Here is a 17,112-nt window from a genome sequence, read left to right on the forward strand (position 1 = left end):
GCAAGCCACCCTTTTCCAACTTAGCACCATGGCCTCAGACTTAAAAGGTGCTGATCCTCATCCCCACTGCTTCACACTTGGCTGCAAACCGTCCCAGTGGGAGCTGGAGGTCACTGTTCGATGAAGCCAATAGAACCACATCATCTGCAAAGAGCAGAGATAGAAATTCTGTCCATAAAAGTTATGAACAGAACCGGTGACAAAGGGCAGCCCTGACAGAGTCCTACCCCAACTGGGAACGAATTCGACTTACTGCGGGCAATGCGAACCAAACTCTGGCTCCAACAATACAGAGATTGAATGGCCCGTAGTGAATAAATATGCAAAATCTTTGCATATGTATGTGAAAGCATTAATGCTGCAGCCAACATTATCTATGTAAGACTCTGAGTTTACCCAAACTCTGAGCCAATCGTATCTCTTAACTCTGTGGTGTTCGATGCTAAGAGTGCAATAGAAAGATGAAACCAGGCTGAGTCGATTGCAGCCTCCCTTGGTTTTTGTTAGTGTGTGTGTGCGTGTGTGTGTGTGTGTGTGTGTGTGGTGTGTGTGTGCGTGTGTTGCATGCGTGTGTGTGTGTGTGTGTATTGGGGGGGGTTGGGAAGAAAACAGTAAGAAGAAAAGAGGGTAGATATAAGTGACCCCTGAAGACTCCTTTTGTGGCTCATCAAAAAATTATCTGCAGGGTTCCCACGCTCCTGGAAAACCTGGAAAATCCGAAAAACAGTTGACCAGTTTTCCAGTACTGGAAAACTGGAAAATGGGAGAAAAAGTAAAATGTCCTGAAAAATCACATATAGTCCTGGAACTTACTCCAACATGGCTGCGTGTGACCTGACCCTATTAAAAAAACACATCCCGTTTCATTGAAAGTTGAGTGCACGCTGTGCTGGAAAGACAGCGACACTGCATAACTTTTTTCAAATCTTTTCTCCTTCACTTCATAATCATGCATTCACAGAAAACGGGGGTATATTGTTTATGTATTATGGTACATTAACCTTGTAGAGTGCTCTTTTGATTCAAAGAGTCTTATATTTAAGTTATAGTGTGACCAGTGGAAGTCAGGCAGAGAGCTTGGGGGCTGTGCCTCACAACTTTCTCTGCAGGCTGAGAGCTCAATTACCGTACTCTAGCTCAGTCGTTCTCAAAGTGGGGTCCTGGGACCCCTGAGGGTCCGTGAGCCTGGCGTGGGGGTCCGTGAAAATAATGTGAATCAATTTCTAATAAATTATAAAATTGTGCTGTGTCATTACAAAACAGCAAACACCATTGTTATGATACCATTGGTGGCTCGAAGGGATATGTGATCTTGCTACTGTTAATTTCTGAAAGCGTTTAAGATCAATTACTTGAAAAGTATAAATGTCTGTCATGTTGAGTCCACAAGGAATGAAATGACCCTCTGTTTTAAAGTATACAAGTGGTATTTACTTGATTCGAAATTGAAGTGTATCTGTTATCACTATGGTACAGGTTTGAAGTAGTTACATTGAGAATATGTTTTACAATACAAAATAGTTCCAAGGGCACTAAGAGTGCAAATGGTAGTAAGCATGTGCTTTAGTGATGGGAAGTTCGTCTCTTTTCAGAGAGCCGGCTCTTTTAACTCTGCTCCCAAGAGAAGAGTCGGCTCTTTCGACTCCTGAACGACTCTTAATTTAGGATCTTTTGTAGCCGTATATTTTACCTTAACTTTGCAAAAACCTAATAGGTTTGTGTTGAAAACCCTTTACATACAGTGTTTTTATGAGAAGACTTATAATTGCCAAATTTTGTGCATTTATTCTGTTAAAAAAACATTCTGACCCTGATCCTAGGGTTAGGATTAGGTTATTGTTAGGGTTGTGATTAGGGTTAGGGTTGTGATTAGGGTTAGGGTTAGGGTTAAAGTTAGGGTTGGGATAAGGGTTAGGGTTGTAATTAGGGATGGGGTTGTGATTAGGGTTGGGGTTGTGATTAGGGTTAGGGTTGTGATTAGGGATGGGGTTGTGATTAGGGTTGGGGTTGTGATTAGGGTTAGGGTTGGGGTTAGGATTAGGGATGGGGTTGTGATTAGGGTTAGGGTTGGGGTTAGGATTAGGGATGGGGTTGTGATTAGGGTTGGGGTTGTGATTAGGGTTAGGGTTATGGTTGTGATTAGGGCTAGGGTTGTGATTAGGGTTAGGGTTGGGGTTAGGGTTGTGATTAGGTTTGGGGTTGTGATTAGGGTAGGGTTGTGATTAGGGTTGGGGTTGTGATTAGGGTTAGGGTTGGGATTAGGGTTGGGGTTAGGGTTGTGATTAGGGTTGGGGTTGGGTTTACGGTTAGGGTTGTGATTAGGGATGGGGTTGTGATTAGGGTTGGGGTTGTGATTAGGGATAGGGTTGTGATTAGGGTTAGGGTTGTGATAAGGGATAGGTTTAGGGTTGTGATTAGGGTTGGGGTTGTGATTAGGGTTGGGGTAAGGTTTAGGGTTAGGATTAGGGTTGGGGTTGTGATTAGGGCTAGGGTTGTGTTTAGGGTTAGGTTTGGGGTTCAGGGTCGTGATTAGGGTTGGGGTTGTGATTAGGGTTGTGATTAGGGTTAGAGTTGTGGTTAGGTTTAGGGTTGGGGTTAGGGTTAGGGTTCTGATTAGGTTTAGGGTTAGGGTTCTGATTAGGGTTGGGGTTAGGTTCAGGGTTAGGGTTGGGGTTGGGATTAGGGTTGGGTTTAGGGTTAGGATTAGGGTTAGGGTTAGGGTTGGGATTAGAGTTAGGGTTAGGGCTGGGTTAGGGTTAGGATTAGGGTTAAGATTAGGGTTAGGGTAAGGGTTAGAACCAGAACCAAATTTAAGGAAACAGAACCAGAATCAAACTCATGCAAACTGAACTAGAACCAAACTCAAGCAAACCCAACCAGAACCGAACCAGACCCGGACCAGAACCGAACCAGAACTGAACCAGAACCGAACCAGAACCGAACCAGAACCTAACCAGAACCGAACCAGAACCGAACCGTACCAGAACCGAACCAGATCCGGATCAGAACCAAACCAGAACTGTACCAGAACCGTACCACAACCGCTCCAGAACTGAACCAGAACAGAACCAGAACTGGAGCGAACCATACCAGAACCAGAACAGAACCGAACCAGAACCGAACAAGAACCGAACAAGAACCGAACTGGAACCGCACCAGAACCGAACTAGAACCGGATCAGAACCGAACCAGAACCGTACCAGAACCCAACCAGAACTGAACCAGAACAGAACCAGAACAGAACCGGAGCGAACAATACCAGAACCGAACCAGAACCAAAAAAGAACCGAACCATTACTAAACTAGAACCGACCGAACTGAACCAGAACCGCACTAGAACCGAACCAGAACCGAACCGTATCAGAACCGAACCGTATCAGAACCGAACCAGAACAGAACCAGAACTGGAGAGAACCATACCAGAACCGAACCAGAACAGAACCACAACTGAACCACAAACAGAACAGAACCAAACCAGAACCGACAAGAACCGAATAAGAACCGAACCAGAACCGAACCAGGACCGAATCATTTCTAAACCAGAACCGAATCACAACCAGAACAGAACTGAAAAAGAACCGAACCAGAACAGAACCAGAACCGAACCAGAACCGAACCAGAACTGAACCAGAATTAATGTCCTCAGGTTGGCATTGAGAAAAATCCGATGCCCCAGCTTGGATGGGCTGATCCGATTTCTCCTCTCAGTGAGTATTTGCCCGGTCTTCAAGAAGACTCTCTCTGAAGGAACAGATGAAGCCAGGATACACAGCCTCCCCTCCATCACCTGTATCCTATATCCTCACATGTGATTGGCCACATGGCCGCCATGCTGACCAATCAAAACAAAGTTCTGCTGTGAGCAGAGCTGGGGCTGAACACTGAGAGAACTAAGCAACGAAAGGGAAGAACTGGGAGCCGGCTCTCTCTCTCTCGATGCGATCCGGCTCTTCTGATTCACTATAAAGCATCGGCTCTCAGAGCCGCAGCTTTTGATCATGACACATCACTAATGTGCTTAATCTGTGTTACAATTATGAGGGGGCCATGGATTTTCTCACCTGTAAGGGGTCCCGGGCTCCAAAAAGTTTGAGAACCCCTGCTCTAGCTAGTAGGAGTCCAAATCCCGATAGTGAAAACAAACAGAACAAAAAGAGCGACACAGCTGCACAGAAACTCCACGTTGTAGACATCGCTGATCGTAATAAACTCGCCATGCAGGAAGACAGTTTACATTTTTTTAAATCTCTGAGAGATCTTCAAATACAGAGTGCGTCTTTACACCGGTGCAATTTTTTCAGAGTTAAGGTAACTCAAATAAAAAAACGTGACATTTGCTTTGTTTTATATCGACCACTTAGCAGGATGAATATCTTGATTAAGCAGGTATATTTTGAGTTTGAGTTGAGTTGAGAAACATTTGCGGGCCATTTTTGTCATTCAGTTCTATTTAGGTCATTAATGAACTGATCCTCTGATCATTATTATTATTTATTTATTTCAGTAAGGCAGCTTCCTGATCCTTTGCAGGCTCTTTTGTTTTTTTCTTAGCTTATTTTATATTTTTGAGAAAAGAGAAAGCTGAGATGTTTGCCCATCATTGTTACTTGGTTGCACTAATAAAGTGAAGTGCTGTACATCTGTGGTTGCATTATTCTATTATCAATTTGCCATAATTTTTAAGTATGTAAGAGATGATTTATTGATAGCCATAGACTACATGTCTTTCATGTAGACTTCCACTGAGAGGAAAATATTCGAATATTTAGGAACTAAATTAGGAACTAAATTTAGACTGTCATCCCAGCTGATCATCAATGAAAATGTCCTGGAAATGTCCTGGAAAATGATCTCTGGAAAAGAGTGTGAGTATGATTCTCAGAAAGGTTACATATTAATGAATAACATCTATCATACTGAACTATGTATTATTTCTGTCACTTGCAGAAAAATATTAAGCTATTAAAGATTACTTTAAGAATTATGACCAAGCTTTGACCTACATCCATAGGCTTTGAATAACAAGCACAGTTAAAGATATAGCTACATAAATATTCAATGAATGCAATGATTGTATCTTCACCCCGCTTTCAGAATTACGATTAGCATTCCCCTTGAAAAGCTTCTTTCATGTATATATTTTTATCATAGTTAGCTTGAATCAGGCACCAAACAAAGAAAAGTGATTGAAAAGTGAGTGAACTAAAGTGACTTTCCAGTGATGTGAAGTGTGTGGAGGAGCTGGCTGCACCGTGAACACCAGTCACAGCTTGGAATAACGCACACACACCGCATAAATATGCAACACTCTGCTGGGATCGCATGTGGGGTCACATGCGTCAACGTGGTCGGTCACTGACATCTCACTACCTTCATGCTTCAGTCTGAGCTGCAGTATGGGTGCTGTAAGGATGGGAGGGGGTATAGGAAGTGAAGCCCACGTTCACTTTCCAAAATAATAAAAATCTGGAGCTTCATGGACATTTAGCCGGACTCTCAATGCACAGAAGGAGACTGTGGCTTCACAGCAGGGGGGCAAAGAGACAAGATTCGCCTTGCACTGTACACTTTATCATCACATCTACATCCCTCCATAGCAATTAGATGTTGAAACAGAAGTATTCCTGTTTGGTAGTTGAATTAGTGGGGAGCTGGTAATGCAGTATCAGGATCTGAAACATTGTTTTGAACATGATGCTTTGCTAACAGAGTAGCAGCTGTCTACAATCTGGATGTTTTCAGTTTAATTTCTACTAGAAGAAGCTGTGTGTCAGTGTTATTCTTAAATGAGACACGTTTGTGATGAGCAGGAGGCAGAGGCCAGCAGAGCAGTGGAAGTAAATGAACTGCTGTAGGGCAGAGCCATTCTGGGTGAGTTCATTACAATGAGGGCACCAAAGTACAACACTGGATTTAATCATGTGTGAACTGCAGAGACAGTAAGATTGAAGCAAAGAGAAGAGTTAGGGAAACTTGTAGGTGGACTAGAACTTCTTGAATCCACCTTCATTTTTTGCTTGATGAAGCTGGTTTATTTAAAGATGTTGTTTGTGCATTTTAATTATTCATCATGTGAAGGAAAGCATGTTTTTTATGTAGGTCATGTCAGCCATGACGTCTCATTAGCATTAGATGCTAGAGTAGGGGGTTAAAATTGTCTTTTCTGAAGCATATAAGTCTTGTGTGTGTGATGTGTGTGCATGCTTAAACCTGCTGTGTGCAGGCATAGCAATGATGAAAAACTTCCATCACTGTAACCTCACATCAGGAGGAGTAAATAGATGAGTAAATGTGTCTATTAGTTTGTATGTAAATGCTGTGTGTGTAAGCTTCATTACCTCTGGGCTTACTATCTTGATGCTGCTTGGCAGGCAGAGTTGGTTAATGGGCGTCTGTCCCCACCTCACCCCTGGAGTCAGCAGCAGTCCTGAGCAGAAGGAGAAACACCTAATACCTGCAGGACATAAAAGACAACATCGCTGATTATTTCACAAGATTGTGGTATATTGCATCTTTTGTCAGATTAAAAGTTAAAAAATTAAACACACTCTTGTCTTTAGATCCCATAAAGTGCTGCTTTCAAGTTAAAGACCCTTTAACCTTTTGTTTGAATACAAAATGGCATAGTTTTAATTGAAATAAGTGCAGTGAGTGAGTGCTGAATACAGCCTGTATGAGTATATGGTATAAACATCTTACTAAAAAGAGAGAATTAGAGAGGTCTCCTGACCCTGACTGTCAGATGATTCCAAAGTAGAGGGCCTGACAGCTTAAGGCTCTACCTCCCATACTACTTTTAGAGAATTTAGGTACGATGAGCAGGCCTGCATAACCTATTTGAAAAAAAACGTCAACAAAAGAAGTCTATAAAAAGCCAGAAAGGGGGCGTTGGTGGCATATCGGTCGAAGCGCCTAACAAACAGAGGTCCTCGTAGCAGAGGTCGCCTGCTCCACTCCCGGCCGCAACCATCTGCTGCATGTCTTCCCACTCCCCACGTTTCCTGTCTCTCTTCAGCTTTCTTGTCAATAAAGACAAAAAGACAAAAAATATACTTAAAAAAAAAAAAAAAAAAGCCAGAAATGTGTTAAAATGCTTTTCATTTGAGGCGCTGGTGGCCTACCCGTCTAAGCGTCCCACATACAGAGGCTACAGTCCTCGTCGCAGGGTCGCTGGTTCAATTCCCGGCTGGTCGACCATTTCCTGCATGCCCCCCCCCCCCCCGCCCAGTCCTCTCTTCAGCTGTCATATCAAATAAAGGCAAAAAAAGGCAAAAAAAAATCTAACTTTAAAATGCTTTTCATTTAAAGCTCATTACAGTAATCCAAAGTGTTGTCTTCTTATCATTTATTTTGTAAAACTCAAACTATATTTAAGAATCTTTAACCATCAAAGTTTGACACATTTTATTCGAAATCCCCAAAAGAATCAACCAATAATCAGATCTGGTCATTGATTCTATCAGATACTGTAACTCTATGTATCCTTGCAGTTTTTTTATGTTACTTATGCAGCACACAATCTGCTATAAAACAACTTCTCCACAGCAGACATGTCCAGTGAGTGTCACTGACTTGATGAATCTACACTGAAAGTTATCTGACACTTTGATGAAGTGCTGGGAGGATAGGAATGGGAATAGAAAATAAAATAGCAAAGAGAAACATCTCAAGGCTAATCAGAAAACAGAGTGATGGAGTGAGAGAGTGAAGCTGGTGGAGGAGGAGACAGGCTGTCAGGTGTTTTTGTCCAGCTCCACCTGTTGACTTCTGTCAAGAGAAAAGGGAAATGGTTTACTCTGAGAAAGCCCTCAGCACTCAGTTCCTCCTGAGAGCCCTGGAGACTCATGGAGGGAAAATTCAGACCATTTTCAAGGTGAGGAGTTGTTTTCTATATCTCACTATATGTTTTAATGAGTGTTTCTCCTCCCATGCTCTGTGAGCTTTACTGTATTCCTCCTCAGCCATGCTTCACCTTACCCTCTAACTCACAGAATATACTCTTGTTTTCATTTAGTGCTGCATCTTCATTTACAATTCACTCAATCACACATGCAGATACATGAGCATACACATGCATGCACAACAAAGCAACATGGATCTTTCCCTCCCTTAAACCTTTGAGTGTTGCAGAAATGTCTGTGTGAAGTATTGCACCAGTTCAATACTGCAATACCAGAAAAGGACACAAGGATTCTGCAGAAAAACTGCTCAGCATAAGCTCCTGTTCTATGTAGATCTTGTGTTATGCAAATGAGAGAAAGAGAAATAGAGTATGTCTATAACATTTGTTATAGTAGCACCTCCCAAATGAGCGTGTCGGCAGCCATGTTGGCCTCCATTGGCTCTGGTCGGGACAAAGAGAGACAGAGGTCTCCAACAGACCATGACCCTGCCTGATATGTGGAGTGTTTGAGGAACTAAATACACTTCACAGGTCAAAGCAGCAGTTCAAGAGACCCAGAGACGACAGTATGTGTACAAAAGCATGTGTGGCCCAGTGTGTGTGTGTGTGTGTGTGTGTGTGTGTGTGACACAAAAGAATAAATTAAACTTTATATTGATATTACAATATGATTGGAAACGGTATCTAGCTTGCCAAGAGCACAGTGTGGGGAGTATTTAGATTTATTTTACAATGAATGCACTCTGGAAACCACAATCTGGGGTGTTTTGGCAGAGAAAGAACCAGGCGACCAAATGGAAGAGCTGAGAATCATGGGAAATATGCAGTGGATGCTTATTGCAGACTTATATGAGCATCAAGTTCCCACTGTGTTCACTCATGCTGCTTTCCTTACATGAACAGATGGAATTATTCATTGGATTAACATTTCAGAATGTGCAGTGTGTGAAAGAGTTTTGTTATTGTAGCGAGGGTTAAATTGTTTTGAATAAATCTCTTTATTCTTTAACTCTTCATCATCAGTGACCCGTTAGTTGCTATGATCCACGAATTTCCGAAAATCTTTATTTTCATTGAGGAGACTGAGTATTTCACATTTAGTCCTCTCCGCCTCCTGATATTCTTCTTTGTTTGATCAAAACCTGACTCCTACACAGATTTCTCACAGCCTATCACCCTCCTGAACAAAGACTCCTTATAGAATGAGATATGAGAGCTCTTGGGAGGTCATTACTCCACATGTATTGAGAGCTTTAATTAAATCTTGGGGCCCAAATGTGCAATAAAAAAACTGAATGCCTGCATGTTGTCTTGAAGGATGATCTTTATTGGAAATCTGGTGGACATTATGTTGATTTGTAACAGAATCAAGGATTCAACTTTAAACACATCCAAAGCCACTGGCCAGTATTTGCCACAAATGTGTCTAATTAAGGATGGGCTAAGAAGCAGATTCACATCTTCCACACAGATGGACTCTGTGCCACATGGCTGCAGTGTGTATAACCTTTCAATGCAGCTCCCAAAAATAGCATTATTAAGTGAGAAACAGCAGAACCTACATTACAGCAGTGTTACATCAAAACCCCTCATGACGCCTTTAAGGTGTATAATTACCAGAGTGCTCACAGGTCTCTCACTCTCTCTTATTTCTTCAGTTTATTTTACTCATTCACAGCATGTTCTTTTTAACAGGAGTACAATAGAACATTAACAGTTCACACTTGGAGCCTCACAACTAAGCCAAAAGCAATCATACTCTAAATACGGCAGATTTTTTGTGTAAGTGTGGATACTTGAGCAGGGATATGGACATCTACCTGAGACTTTCTCAGCCAAAAGGTCCACATGAAGCTGCACACAAGCAGTCAGATGTGTTTACATGTCAGAGCTCCAAACATTGAGGTTTCAGAGCCCAGCTCTGCTCCCCAGGGTTTGATAGGAGACTGAAAGACTGGTTTATCCCACAAGATGAAGAGGTCAGCTCAGCTCTGTGCTCCTGTGAGCACAGGGGGGAGTCCACAGAGCGCTCTGTTAGGAGTAAGATATACACTGAAGAGACACGCTGGGATCATTAGACACAGAGGACTCTTAAAGAAAGTGAGAAATAACCATGAACTGCACTGCAGCAGGTGGATAAACAGATTCTCACTCTATTATGTGAGTGTTTTTTTCTGTCTGTTTTGAGGTGCCTTTTAAACTGCTGTAGAATGAACTCCTCTTAAATTGGAACAAGACAAGTTAAAGCTTTTTAACTTTGGAAAAAGTGAAAAAGTTGGGGGATGTCCCAAAGTGTGTTCTCTTTTTGAAACAGGACACAATTTGTAAGACAAAGTTTTCTTTCTTTTGGTTCTTTATCCAAAGGCTCCTCTTCTTGTCCAGAAGTGTCCACAGCCCCTCTGCATTATTAGAATGAGGTCATAATGCTACTAGAGGCCTGCTTGAAAGAAACTTCAGTAATACACAAAGTCCTATTTCCCTCACAGAACCGAACCAAACTCAACACTGACTCCCTGTGCACATCTTGACAGCAGCTTGTAATCCGAAATAGTCTACAGGATTGAGCGGTTAAGTCTGTTGTAGGAACAGGATATAGCTCTAGTAGGAAGAGGAAGAAGCACCTTTCCTCTGAAGTTTACTGAGCTGTCAGGTTTCAGTCGGGATTAGAGCGCAGTGATATCCTGACACATGTTCCTCTGTGTGTGCTTTACCTCTGTCTTTGACAGGAGCTCTATGAATGATGAGCCTGCTTTGGTTGTCATGACCACATCAAGAAGCCCGTCTGTATATTGATCTTTGCTGACGGTCAGCATGGTCAGTTTATGAAATTGATCCATCACAGAGTATCATGGTGCTATTTAACAAATCAGTGATGGATTGCACTTTAAACTCCCCGAGATACTGTTACGTGTAAACCGTAGAATAGATGAGCTGCTTCATTATATTATTGTTAATCTTAAACATTAAAAGAAGACAACAAACAGGTCTCGTTTTCCACAGAGACCAGGCCTCTAAATGAAGATATACGGTGACCATGCAGAGGACACTGCTGCTGAGCACGGTCACAAGCTCTGGGATGTGCCAGGACATTAATGAGAGTCATTAGACTCAGTTTAAATGAGGTCATTAAGCCAATGAAATGAGGCCGTATATATCTGAGCGAAGAAACAGAAAGGGAGAGCTCCTAGATCTCATCCATACCAAATCTCATCTGAGTGAAATACGCTGTAACTCTGGCTGGAGCTGGGCGAGAAAGGAAGACCAAAGGGAATCAGGTGTAGACAGTTTACAGCGTCCACTGTTACTGTTTAATAAACTTAAATACCAGAAACAACTGCAACAACAACTCCAGTTTGCTGTTAGTGTTGATAATGAACCTTTTGATGATGCAGCCATTGGGCTGCTATTGTTGCTGGGATATCCCTCCTAAAGCTGGAATGATTAAACCTGAGGTGACTTATGAGAGGCAAAGAGTAGAATTATCTCACCCACAGCTCTCTGGAAAACAAGGTGCCTCTAAAAAGACAAATAAACAGGTCTTGGTTTATTAGGTAACGTGTACTGCAGTTCTGGACAGTCAAAGATTATGAGAGGGATGATTGGAGAACAGGGGGGACAAAAAGACAGTAAACACAAATTAATCTCTACATGGTAATAGAACTCCAACAGCACCACAACACACACTCATTGAAATATTTTGCAGCTCAAGGAATCTCCCTTAAATCACCTTATCTCCCTGAGTTTGAGCGCCAAAAAAAAAACTGATAAGTGACAACAATCACTTAGTTTAAAGATAATTCCTGCATGAGCGCTAATCTATGGATTAGTTACCCCATTCTGATGAATCATTGAATGGTGATACAACCAGAAGATGAGAGCAGGAATTAAAGACATCCCACCTCTCGGTTTTCATCGAGGTGGGTCCTCTTTTGGTGTTTGACTCTGTAAGACTGAGGAGGAGCTCACAACACAGTCATAACACAGGGTCTAGAGATAGGATGGTAATAATGTAAGTGATCATATGTAATGGGTCTACATGACACCATCCTATATCGAATGAATCAAAACTGAATTGGGGCAGGCCATCATTCTGTGATGGTTTCTTACCTAAATACTGAGTTTGTGTTTTAAAAAAAGCTCTAGCTACCATATCCAATGATTTCTACAGCCTGTCTTTAAAACAGAGGGTGAACCATAAGCTCTGTATTTGAAACCATTGTAATTAAAGGAAAGCAACACATTCTTCATCTGCTATGTTGTCACATTGTACTGGTGGAGTAACTGCACACAGTCTTTTCATTGTGTTTACAATCTTGATGCATTCACGCACATCTTAATCAGATCATTCTATTCAGCATCCATGTAAACAGTCTGCAGAGTGTAGGGGGAATCTCCAATCAGATTTTAATTGGGTTGAATGAAAATTGCTCATGTTACCATGCCTACTGCTAATCCATGTAATGTGAAAAATGCTTTTAAAGCCTGCACTCACCAACACCTTTCAGTTAACCTTGAGATGGAAGCGCTCTGAATGTCATCCCCTCCACATGCGGACCTTTTGAAATAGCACAGGTCTTTATTCTCTATTGCGGAGCAGGACAGGCAAAGAGAGGAGGGCTGGGGGTGTGGGGGAAGAGGAAGGGGGCGGATGAGACGGATGAGATTTTTCCCCTTCAGAGGAAATTAAAATGATATCAAATCATCTGGGCTCAGCAGGGGGCTCAATTAACACTTAAAGGGGAATCTGGGTACTAAGTGTGGGTCTTTGTAGAGCTACAGAGCTGATCGGTTCATTTGATGATGTGCTCAGCTACATCGATGGATGAATGGCAGCCTTGAACTGGAGAGCAGAGAGTATTTCTTTTGGCCCAGTGAATCCCTTTTTACTGCTTTACCAAATGTTTTATCACACCAAGAACACTGAAGTGCTTTCTGGCTCAAATGTCTGTACCTGTATCATCTGCACTTCTCTATAAAAACATTCCACATGTCAACTCCAAGTCAATGGGTACAATGGACTGAATCAAAGATTAAAAGGCTGACGTAAAACACTACATGTTGTGAGTCACTGTGAATCAAGAATCCAGAAAAACCATCACAACAGGGGCACCAGTTGGTGTGTTGGCCCCATGTACTGGAGCTACAGTTACAGCTACGGTCCTTGCAGTGGTTGCTGGTTCAATTCCTGGCCACTGCCCTTCGCTGCATGTCTACCCCTGTGTTCTCCCCACATGCATCTCTCTTCAGCTGTCTAATTTCATCTAGTGAAGGAAAAAAAGTCTGAAAACTTCACTTGAAAGTCATCAGAACATCTGTTTTGGCTGAATGAGCTAATTTCAGGAGCTTTAAGCACGATGGCACATGAGGATGAAAGCAGTTAGCAATCTTGGAGCCAGTTTGGTGTCTTTTGATGAGAATATTGCCTCGAGGTGTAACGGCCAATTTTGCAGGCTTTCACGATAGCTTATCTTCAACAAATGGGCCACGTCTTCCCCATATCTCCTTTGAGGAAAGTGATATGGATTTAAGGAAACAAGTGGAAAATCCTGTCTCAGGGAGATTGACAACACAAAGATAATACCTGCCTATTCACTGACCTGTTTCACCGTTTTCCTCCCACAATTACCGATCATTTGAGTTCTTTGTGGTAAAAAAAAAGCAGGGAAAAAAAACTTCAAAAATATTTCTTATGATCATAAAAAATGAGGATGTCCTTATTATGTGAGTATAGAGTGAAACGTAAAATGAATCTGTCATCAAATTCATGGCACCTGTTTTCCATCCATTTCAAATGCTGGAAAAAAAAAAGTCTGACAGTTTCACCTTTTGCAGTCTTCCTGTGACACTTTGACAGTGCAGCTGTCAGCACTGAGATGTCTGTCTGTCCGTCAGTTTCTGTAGCTCTGTCTTTGATTAGCAATCACTGCAGCACAGCTTCTGGCTTTGAGTGGAAAGTTGAAATTCTCCCCACATGCTGTTGAGACATCCAGACCACGGTAAAATTGCTCCCTGTAGACAGGCAATCATGACAATGTTTCCATATATCTTTAAAAAAATCGCAGCTTTATCCTCGCTCCTCGCTTTGTCGTTTCTTCAGGACTCTGTTGTGGATGTTGGACAGCAGATTGTTTTGTTCACAAACAGTGAGATGATCTTTCTGTTCTTGCATGATGAACGGTGTCATAATGATGAAGAAAGCAAAGAATTAAATGAATAACTTTTCATAGACAGAACCTTTTAAATCAGGGACATGTTTCGTTACAGTCGTAGCAGAAGCTCTGAATCTATTCAATAGAAAAAGCAGACACACTGCACCATGCTACAGGCTTCAAGCCAGTTTTCACAGTCAGGACAAAACTACTGGGAGGTAGAGTGTCTGTTACTAAAGTCATGTTTTTTACTAGAGGCTGCCTCTCCTCATACCCACTAAATGTTGTATTCGTCCAACTTGACATGTTTTACCATTCACAATGGCAGGGAAAGCTGATGGGTTTGACTCAGCTCAGTGTGAAACAGGCTGACTTTTAGCATTAAAATTCCCCCTGATACATGCACCACTTAACCACTCACAGAGAGCACATATCTACATCAGACATCTGGCTCCAACTATGTAAAAAGCATAAAACTGTTCAAACACTGAGAGTGAGATAAAGAGATACTTGACTAACCTACAAAAAAATGCCTTCAGGTTTTACACAAAGATGTGTGGATAATAAATGAGAGCTATTAAGTGTTTCCAAATGATGCCTCTGGTCGACGTCTCTTCTCATCAGGGTAAAGAACCTAGGTAGCTCAATTTAGAGACTTTTTCACTGTGAATGCAAATGACACAGTGAGTCAGTGACAGGATGACCAAACATACAGGAGCATTAGTTAATCATATCCAGAGGGCTTAAGATAGTTTCTCTCTGCTCGGCAGAGGAAGATAAATTCTTGGGAAATGTTTGAGTGTGTGATTTCAATGTATGTTAAATGTCAGAAAATAAAGTAACACAATATCACTTTATTCTTTATCAGAGTTGGTAAAAATAACTAAAAGCTGGATGACATGTTTCAAGCGTTGAAGAAATCAGTTTCCTTCCAGCCATGCTTTCTTTTCCTCGTAACATAGCAGAACTTTCTTTGAGACTTCCTGCTGATGCTGTCTGCTTGGAAATTGTCACTATCATTGATGATACAGCTTCACTCTGTGCTAGCACTATTGTACTTTCCTCCTCAATCTAAAGCTAATTTGAAAGCTCTCAACTGCCACCTCACATCCCTGCACCCCTCATCTCTGTTCTCCACCTGTCTCCTTTATCCAGCTTCCACAGAGTCAGCCTTTTAAAATTTGAATCATCTCATTTTCAGTATGATTTACAGCATCTTATTACAAGGTTATCCCCATTTACAAAATATGCTCCCCTGTTCATTTTATTTTTACCTTAACCTCATTATCAATTCAGTGATTTCAGATTCTACTTCTGGTCCGATCATTACTGAGCTCCCTGACACCAGAGTGATGCAAATAATGTTTTCCTAATTACTCAAAAAAAAAAAAAAAAAAAAACTTGTTAATACACTTCAGAGTTGGTGTACAGTCATATCACTTTCGATCAATATCTATTTACTTGTGTTCAAACACTGATGTCCGCAAGATGAAAAACTATGCTTTATTGGAATAGTTTGCCTTGTCGTTGTCAAATAAACCACACAAATGTCTGGATGTATCTGCAGCAAAGACACATGAGAAAAAGCGAAGACACAAAGAAAACAGGAGTCTTGCTACTTGTGTGTTTCTTTCCTTTTTCTGATGGTGTCAGAGTGAGGCCATGACACCTGCTGTGCTCTTCGAACCATGTTGTGTTGGTCACTGTGTGCTCCACTGTAATCCATTGAACAGCTGACCTGTCTGAAATCAAAATGTCCCAATGGCGGATTTTGTTTCAAACTCTATGTATTGGTGCTTGCAGGTGGGGATTTTTTTTTATTCTGCTTAGCTGAGCTTGAGAAAAAAATTAGGAAAATGTAGGTTCTTCAAAATATGTGCTTTTAAAACAGGAGAAGTACAGATAGACAATGCATTTAATCCAGATCTCACTACTGCTTTGATCATGTGCATTGGGTCATTAAGTGATCATGATCATCCAAGAATGCAGACAGTGAGATAAAATAAAAAACACCTGTGATGAGTTTTTTTTCACATTATGAGAAACAAATACTCAAAGCATCACTATAAGAAACTCAGTGCATGTCAAGCTACTGAACCGTTCCCTCATTTTGGGTGTCATGGTTAAAAAGAGAGATTCTCTGAACAGTACAGATCAATAAAATCCTGTCGGCTTTTAGTGTAGCCATGGACGGAGCAGAGACACAGGGAGAGAGCTGCATCCGTCCATCACACTCTCTAGCGTGGCACCTTTAACAGCTTTGATCAAAGATGACAGAAAGAGTGAGAGAGTAGGTGAGAACATCAGACAGCTGAGAGGAAGATCGAAAGGAGGCTCCTGCGGTTCTGTCTGGCTTTTAGGGCCTCGGTACAAAACTAAAGCAGAGTACAAACTCCTGACATCTTCAATTTTTTTCATGTTGCCAATCTCTGTTTCTCTTAAAAATGACTCTCAAAGGTAAGACAAAGTAGAGAGATAAGTTTCAAATTCACTTTATCTTATCGTATGCAATATTATACAATTAATAGACCAAAGGATCTGACAGTGAGGATGAGTCCTCAAAATAGTGAAATGGAATTTGTATGATTGTAGTGAGTAATTTGCTCTAATAAACATAAGATCCTTTACCAGAAGGCAGTTGTGGATTTGGGTCTGTAGGGCCTGTAAGTTAATATTTCTATATTTAGAACTGCCTGTTTGATACGGGAAAGAAAAGGAAAGCAAAGAAAGTTAATGGCTGTTTTCGAAATGGCCTGCTACATACTACCTACTAATGTTGTACATACTGCGTTTGAATTTAGTATGTAGTATGACTGTTCTGTTCGATCTGTGTTGCAGTACGCTGGGCCAGACGTCACTGAATTTCCGGTTTCGGAAAGCGGAAGTAAACAGCGGCAAAGCTGATAGATAAACTGCTTCGTTAGCATTCACTAATGATTTAAAAAGTTAAGAAGTGGTTTATACTGAATTTAATAATTTTCACAGCACATAAAAACTGAGTTCCACCCATCAAAAAAAGAAGAGAAAAGAAAAAGCGTAACGAGCGCTGTGCATTGTGGG

The 17,112-nt window shown here is 41.4% G+C and overlaps 1 long non-coding RNA gene across 1 annotated transcript in view; it reads right to left on the reverse strand.

The window, feature by feature from the left end:
* LOC117824359 overlaps positions 1-17,112 on the reverse strand; it is a 64,596-nt gene that overhangs the window by 17,901 nt on the left and 29,583 nt on the right. The window contains exon 3 of the long non-coding RNA XR_004633571.1: positions 6,339-6,454. This is a non-coding gene — a long non-coding RNA (uncharacterized LOC117824359). The remainder of the gene's footprint in view (positions 1-6,338; positions 6,455-17,112) is intronic.

Source organism: Notolabrus celidotus, chromosome 13 (genome assembly GCF_009762535.1).
Source record: "Notolabrus celidotus isolate fNotCel1 chromosome 13, fNotCel1.pri, whole genome shotgun sequence".
NCBI lineage: Eukaryota > Metazoa > Chordata > Actinopteri > Labriformes > Labridae > Notolabrus > Notolabrus celidotus.